Genomic DNA, 8,353 nt, shown 5'->3' with positions numbered 1-8,353 from the left:
TTTCATGTTTTAGGGGGTTTCATCAGCGCTTTGCTAATCTTTTCCCATACTGAGAAAGTTTGGACATTTGTTTCCTGAGAAGGGCAGAAGTAAACTTTCTTCCAAGGCTGGGAAAAAAGTTGTTTGAGGGAAGGTGGTATTATTAACACTCAACAGATTTTTGCAAGAGCAAATCTACACATGCATATGTGATTGTGCCAAAAGGCACTTAACAAACATTTTTTCGAAGTACAATTTCTTGGCCTACTTCTGTAAATTCTTGTGAAGTCAAGAAAGCAGTAAATATGCATTAATGCAAGGACATATACCATGGGTGCACTTTTGTCACTTTCTTTAAAAATTGTGCCCCTGGTTAGGTCTGGCGTTAACCAAGATCTTATGTTTTCATTAACATTCTAACACTTTTTTTGAGTCAAGAAGCATATCTGCACACAAACCAGCTTTATTCAGTGCCAGGGATGTTGTGGCAATGTGTGGCTTTTGAGAACAAAAAGTATTTTAATTTTTGTCACTGTTTAGTATAATTGTGAGGGCCAGGCAGCTCTCACAGATATCAAGATGTACAAAAACTAAGTCAAAACCAGACATGCATTGACAAAACCAAAAAGCAGACCACCAATGTCAGACCTTTTAGCTTTGCCAATGCTTGTTCAGTTTCAAATACTAGCATACATCAACACATTTTACTCTAACATGCTTTGGGGGGGGAGGGGAGAAGAGTGTCCAAGATGGCAACCAGAGCGTCTGCTTAAATAGGAGCTCTGCGCTCAAATATCCTTATCAACTATCCCATCCGGCTGTCCCGCTTCATTTCTTGCTGCCCCAGCCGACCGACCACAGCAACCCCACTGCGCTGGCAGGACACCAGGCAACCTACCCTCTGCCAGCTGGGCCTACTGACGGATCCGGGAGGACAGTCAAGGAAACGGCAAGGGGACTACATGACTGTGCTGCATTTCCTAATCTGTGGAGACACTAGTGCGGTCCCGCAAGGGATCTGGGGACTGCGAGGTGAGGTGCAGCAGCACAGAGGCCTACACAGGGTGGGCCCATCGCCCGGCCCCCATGAGACACTGGATTGGATGCCACCCTCCACAGTCACTCCTCCCAATTTGAGAAAATCTTGCAGGTCATATTGGACACTAAAACATCCTTGGAAACCAAAATTGATGCTGTAGCATAAGATGTTAATGTGCTCCGAGCGGACCACTGTAAATTGTCCAATAGAGTTGGGGAAAACAATTCTGACATAGCTGCAATTCAACCATCTGTTCAAGACTTACAGGATCAGATGAAACAATTGACCACCAAAGTAGCCTTACTGCAACGGAGGGCGTAAGACATGGAGGGGCGCTCAAGGTGCAAAAACATTCGTTTAATGGGGTTCCCAGAAAGAGCGGAAGGCCCCAGCGAGAATTGTTCTTGGAACAGTGGCTCGCGAATACAGTACTGCAAGATAAAGTCCCAAAACACTTTTCGACACAACATACCCATCGGATTCCAGGCAGACCACCACCGCCTGGCACCCCTCCCTGCCCATTGATAACCCGCCTTCTTAATTATTGTGACAGAGATCTTGTGCTCCAATGGTTCCGAACTCATGGTCCATGGAAATTTGAGGATGTGAGTATCACTGCCTACCCCGACTTCACGGCAGAGGTTCAGAGGAAACAGAATTCATTCTTCATGGTCATACAACGGCTCTGCCATCATAATATCAAGTATACTCTACTCTTGCCAGCAAAGCTCCACGTAACAGATGGTGCTAAAATATATCTAACCATAGGAGGGACCGGGAGATGAATTGGTCCAGTGTACAGTCTCCTAATATATAATATAAATGAAACAGGTACACTGTTCCACAGAAATCCACCAGGCACTTCGCAAAACAAAAGCACAAGCCCTCACACATCCATTGGATGTCATGCGTCCGCATAGGGCATGCTACTCGTCAGACTGGCGCTGCAGTGTCAGAGTGTCAGAGCCTCAAGGGGGCTCTTTGCCGGAGATCTTAACTGATTGCGCCGTGCCGTGATCAGAGAGATGTAGGAACCCATTTAGACCTATAGTCAGAGCAAAAAAAAAGGATTAAAATTGGCTCAAGAACCTCACAAATCTAAATTTATAGATCGTTGAGGGTCTTGGTAAAGGTTAAAATCTATTAGGGAGATGGAATAATGTTCTGCTACTTGCCAAACCTTATAGGGGTGAAAGAGAAAACTTTCTTCAGTCACTAGTAAAGGTCAACATGTTTCATGCCTCAAAAGTCCTCATGGATCAAGTGGCGTACCTTCAGGACCAAAATCAAACCTATGAATCCTACACTATACTAGATACAAAAGTGTGTAATGGAGGTATGAAAAAATTGTAAACTTACTCAAAAAGCTACGCACCTAACAACCCATGTATGCCATCCTCAATGTGGGACGGTGCTCCATGGGATAATGCCAATCCAAGACTAAAGTCGCCTAATTAAGGATGTCACTCATCAGTGGGGAACCTACCCGCTTGGCCTAATTTCCAGAACATTTGCATGAAGTGTGAGGGCTTGTGCTTCTGTTTTGTGAAGTGCCTAGTGGATGTCTGTTCTTTTCTGTGGAACAGTGTACCTGTTTGATTTAAATGGTGCAAAAACCCATATATTTACTACCCTTGAAGATGCCTGGACATGGTTCCATGCCAGGGGCTTGGCCTAACCATCTGTAGTGCTTTCCTCTTATTTAGTTTCTAAGCACTAACATAACACAACAGAAATGCACTTCTGAGGTCAAAGAAGACTTTTATTGTTATTTTATTCTTCCCCAACCACAATGTTTATGAATGAATGACGAATTAGTAGCTTTCAAGTCCGCGTTAATCAAACAAAATATATCAGTTTGCAATATACACAGCAGGTTATATTTATAAGATATTGAATGCAAAGCAAAACAAATACTTCACCGTGTAGGAACTATTTACAGCTACATCTTTCTAAGGTCTGCAAGCTGATGACCCCTGTCAGCCGCGAGAAAGAGTGTCATCTACCCACACGGGATGCTGGCAGCTGGCGCCAAGCTCCAGCACGAGGTCCGGCAGATTCGAATCTGACCCTCTGCAGCCTGTTACATTCGTTACAAAGGTGTGCCCCCTCCCCTCAGACCTGGGAAACTGAGCAAGCCTTTTGGAGACTGGCCAGGTCTCCAAGACTACTCCTGTTCCCAAGCTCAAGGGAAGAGAAACGACGCCCATGTACTCTCTCTTATCAGGTCTAGTCTACTGTGAGAGCAAAACATCTTGGTTCTCTGGTGCAAAAACACAGCTTGGAAAAATACAGCTTAGATTCTCAACTGCCATGTCTAACTCCACGTTAAAGGCAATGGGCAGCTAACCTAAATATCAAATGCAATGTCATGTTAAAGGCAATAGGCAGCTAACCTAAATATCAAATGCAATGTCTAGTGTCATGTCAAAGCCAATAGGCATCTAAGCTGAATACAAAATGCAATGTCTTATATCATGTCAAAGCCCATAGGCAGCTGAGCTGAATATAAAATGCAATGTATAATATCATGTCAAAGCCAATAGGCAGCTGAGCTGAATACAAAATGTAATATATGATATCATGTCAAAGCCAATAGGCAGAATATCTAATAGCATGTCAAAGTCAATAGGCAGCTAAACTGAATACATCATGTCAAAGCCAATAGGAATGCAATGTCAAAGCCAATAGGCGGCTAGACTGGATACAGCATGTCAAAGCCAATAGGCAGAATACAGAATGTAATGGCTAATGCAATGTCAAAGCCCATAGGCGGCTAAACTGAATACAGAAAGCAATGGCTAATGCCATGTCAAAGCCAATAGGCACAATACAGAATGTAATGACTAATGCAATGTCAAAGCCCATAGGCGGCTAAACTGAACAAAACATACCATGTGCTACTGGTGAACATTGAGCAACTAATATGCGCAGTGGTGAAACACAAAGTCATTGGTCAAAACAAAACTTTATCAAATGGCAGGACATTCCGCCCTTTGACCAATGAATTTTTGTTTCACATATCTCATATTTCAAACAAACATAAAAAAAACATCAGCACAAAAAAACATTATGATCAAAGCAATCCCTGTAAAGCAATAGAAGTGAATTAACACATTGATCTCATAACCTTTCACATCAGATACATCTACATAGAAAAGACTGGGCAATTTTTTTTTTTTTTTTTTTTTTTTTTTTCTCTGAATGAGTCTCTAATTCAACAGTGTTAGCAATTTGATGTGGCATGAGTTCTGATCATGTAAAGGTGCACGGTCCACCTGAAAGGTTTTCTGGAAGGTAAGCAAAAGTCAGAGTTCCATACGAGAGGGAAAAAAAAAAAAAAACACAGCAAACAAGTTGAACTTGAACTGAAGGCGCAGTTTGCGCAAAATGGATCCATGGTGCTGGCACTTTACTCAGCCAGGTTCAGGTTGGGGATTCGGTCCCTTCCCCGACCCCACACGCACACACCGGAAGGGGGACCACACAGCACACTCAGGGATAGTGGCGAAACGTGGTCGGATCTGCAAAAGAAACAAGTATGACTTTTCTTGCAAATAACATTTTTCATTTAAACTGCACCCTTCCTCTTTCTTTCCCTGTTTTATAATCAGCAGGACGTTTTTGGGGCCCTTTGTTATATTCTCTGCAGGTTCTGGAGGGTCACTTGGGGCTTCAGCCCACACATCAGCACTGAGATTTTTATCTGCTGCACCACAGCTTCCCTTTTCTTGCACTGTCAGAAGGGCTGGGGCAGACTCCTTCTTTACCAAACCTCCATTCACTGCATTTTTGTCAAGTTGGGCCATTCTGTCTCCAATTTGTATGAATGAATCAGATTCTTTTCTAGGTATCAGCATAATTTCGATTTTTCCTTGGTAATTTGCAGCAATCACTTTCCCTAAAACCTGATCAATTTGCCATTTCTGTTCTGGTAACTTTCCTCTCCCCAACTGCTCTGTGACTGCTTGCATGACAGATTGCTTTTGTGCGTGCTGCACAGTTTTTATCAAATCTAGGGGAATGTGCATCTCTCTCATCTCTGCCCACCTGTAAGTGGCCTTTTCACATTTCTGGGGCACCCACATAGCCATCCCCACTAAGGCAGAATTCTGGGTGAACACTTCTCTCTCTGCATTTTTCTCATTAACATCTGCAAGGTAATTGAACCAGTTAGGTGCTAAAACATTATCAAAGAACCAAAAATCAGCATAAAAATGACACATCTCATGTAGCTCTTGCTTTAAAATCTGACACACATTATACAACGCTGTTCCTTCTACTGTGCCAGAAAACAACATTTCAGTCAATGAATCATTAGTAAAACAAACATGCTTTTTATCTTCAGTGGACACGAATTCAAATGGTGCACACAATTTCATTGATAATTCTTTTATCTGTGGTACTCTAGCCCTGTCTTGCAAGTACCAGATCCATTGTATGATTCTAGCTAGGGGCACTATTTTCTTTCCTTGTTCTTGATTTACATGTACATCAGTATTTCCTTCTTGCACTGCGCAGAAACCTAAAGTCTGCATTATTTCAATTGCCAAATCACAAGCGCGCAGCTGCATATTATTTTTCACAGTGACCATATACAAAAGTGTTAGGATTTCTCTCAAATGAGGGCTATTCTTTTTCCAAAAATCAAACAAGCTAATGAAACTCGGGGTGTCTTGCTCTAAAATCCTTCGTTTTACTTGTGCATTTTGCAACGGTAACTCGTAAATCACATTCTGGTCTCTCTCGTCCATGTTATCAGTTAAGGAATGCATTGTGGCTGCCAAAAACCCTGGCTCACACGAAAACTCAGTGCAGCTCGGAGCTGTCTTAACCCCCTCATTACTGGAATGGGACAAGAAAGATTCTTCATTTTTATAACTTTCAGCATAATTTTGAATTATCGTATCCTGGCTAATTTGCTCACGTAAATTCCTATTTTCATGTTCCAACTTCCTACATTTCTCCTGCATTTCTCTGTAAGCAGATAAAGGTATCCAGACCTTTCTGTCATCATTACTTCCAAAACACACTTTTTCTACATATATACAACGGGAATTATTTCTCAAAACAACATCAGGCATTTTAGCTACACATGCATTTTCTTCTGTAATTCCCCAAACAGAAAACAATTGACAGTTTTTCTTAGCACCATCAGGCAGTTCATCAACACATGTATTCTCAGACATGGTCTGCCGTGCTACTGTGATTCTCCAAACAGAAAACAATTTCTGTAATTCTCCAAACAACAAAAAAACAATTACACTTTTAAAGTGTGCACTTAGAAATCTACTAACTCGTCAAACCCCTTTTAATCACCTCTTAATGACCGACCCCACGACTCCAGGTACCAATTGTAGTGCTTTCCTCTTATTTAGTTTCTAAGCACTAACATAACACAACAGAAATGCACTTCTGAGGTCAAAGAAGACTTTTATTGTTATTTTATTCTTCCCCAACCACAATGTTTATGAATGAATGACGAATTAGTAGCTTTCAAGTCCGCGTTAATCAAACAAAATATATCAGTTTGCAATATACACAGCAGGTTATATTTATAAGATATTGAATGCAAAGCAAAACAAATACTTCACCGTGTAGGAACTATTTACAGCTACATCTTTCTAAGGTCTGCAAGCTGATGACCCCTGTCAGCCGCGAGAAAGAGTGTCATCTACCCACACGGGATGCTGGCAGCTGGCGCCAAGCTCCAGCACGAGGTCCGGCAGATTCGAATCTGACCCTCTGCAGCCTGTTACATTCGTTACAAAGGTGTGCCCCCTCCCCTCAGACCTGGGAAACTGAGCAAGCCTTTTGGAGACTGGCCAGGTCTCCAAGACTACTCCTGTTCCCAAGCTCAAGGGAAGAGAAACGACGCCCATGTACTCTCTCTTATCAGGTCTAGTCTACTGTGAGAGCAAAACATCTTGGTTCTCTGGTGCAAAAACACAGCTTGGAAAAATACAGCTTAGATTCTCAACTGCCATGTCTAACTCCACGTTAAAGGCAATGGGCAGCTAACCTAAATATCAAATGCAATGTCATGTTAAAGGCAATAGGCAGCTAACCTAAATATCAAATGCAATGTCTAGTGTCATGTCAAAGCCAATAGGCATCTAAGCTGAATACAAAATGCAATGTCTTATATCATGTCAAAGCCCATAGGCAGCTGAGCTGAATATAAAATGCAATGTATAATATCATGTCAAAGCCAATAGGCAGCTGAGCTGAATACAAAATGTAATATATGATATCATGTCAAAGCCAATAGGCAGAATATCTAATAGCATGTCAAAGTCAATAGGCAGCTAAACTGAATACATCATGTCAAAGCCAATAGGAATGCAATGTCAAAGCCAATAGGCAGCTAGACTGGATACAGCATGTCAAAGCCAATAGGCAGAATACAGAATGTAATGGCTAATGCAATGTCAAAGCCCATAGGCGGCTAAACTGAATACAGAAAGCAATGGCTAATGCCATGTCAAAGCCAATAGGCACAATACAGAATGTAATGACTAATGCAATGTCAAAGCCCATAGGCGGCTAAACTGAACAAAACATACCATGTGCTACTGGTGAACATTGAGCAACTAATATGCGCAGTGGTGAAACACAAAGTCATTGGTCAAAACAAAACTTTATCAAATGGCAGGACACCATCTCATGAGGACACAGCTGCACAGCACAGTGGTTGACCCCTAACCCTAAATGCAGCGCCGCACAGGCTCAAGAGCTAAACCCACAAGGGTGCAGGCCACGGAGGAACGGGCAAGGGTACTGCTCGAGGCCACACAGATTATGTCAAACCTTTTTGATGCCCTCCGGATGACTTCGGGCACTAACTCCGAAAAAGGGGACCACAGTGACTCTGTTGAATCTTTCAGCACCCCATTTTCACCCCCCAAGCCCTCTGTTCTGCTGACGATTTATAAGATTTCACATCCCTACCAGGAGCACAAGATCAGTTCTGGATAGACTGCCCAAACCCAGAAGAGTGATTTACCTTAGCAGTATGTCCTATGAAGTACTTAACAATCACGTCTCTTCTGATGCGGTAGTAGACATAGATCGACCAATCAAATCAAAGGTCCTGAAGCCCAAACATCCAACGGTATCCTGGTTGAACAGCTGCCCAGCGAACCTGCCTCCCTGCTGCCCCATGTACCGGCCTCCCTGCTGCCCACACAAGTGACATGATCTGAACTGGGAGGCAGGATCCTACACTTATGGAGGAACAGGTCGCTGGAGCAGTGCTGTATCCTGTGGGGCAGGCGCCAAGCCCAACCTAGGTGACTCACCCCCACGGAGACTACCATATGGACCAGTTCCCCC

General features: G+C 42.8%; 1 long non-coding RNA gene across 1 annotated transcript; it reads right to left on the bottom strand.

The window, feature by feature from the left end:
• Positions 1–6,431: 6,431 nt before the first annotated feature.
• Positions 6,432–7,652, bottom strand: LOC138250481 (uncharacterized). The gene is made up of 2 exons (XR_011194970.1): positions 7,520–7,652; positions 6,432–7,385 (listed from the first exon to the last, which is right to left on the bottom strand). It is a non-coding gene; the product is annotated as an uncharacterized lncRNA (long non-coding RNA).
• Between the last annotated feature and the right edge of the window lie 701 nt (positions 7,653–8,353).

The sequence above is a fragment of the Pleurodeles waltl genome, chromosome 8, assembly GCF_031143425.1.
Source record: "Pleurodeles waltl isolate 20211129_DDA chromosome 8, aPleWal1.hap1.20221129, whole genome shotgun sequence".
Lineage (NCBI taxonomy): Eukaryota > Metazoa > Chordata > Amphibia > Caudata > Salamandridae > Pleurodeles > Pleurodeles waltl.
This window is presented reverse-complemented; position numbering and strand designations above follow the sequence as displayed.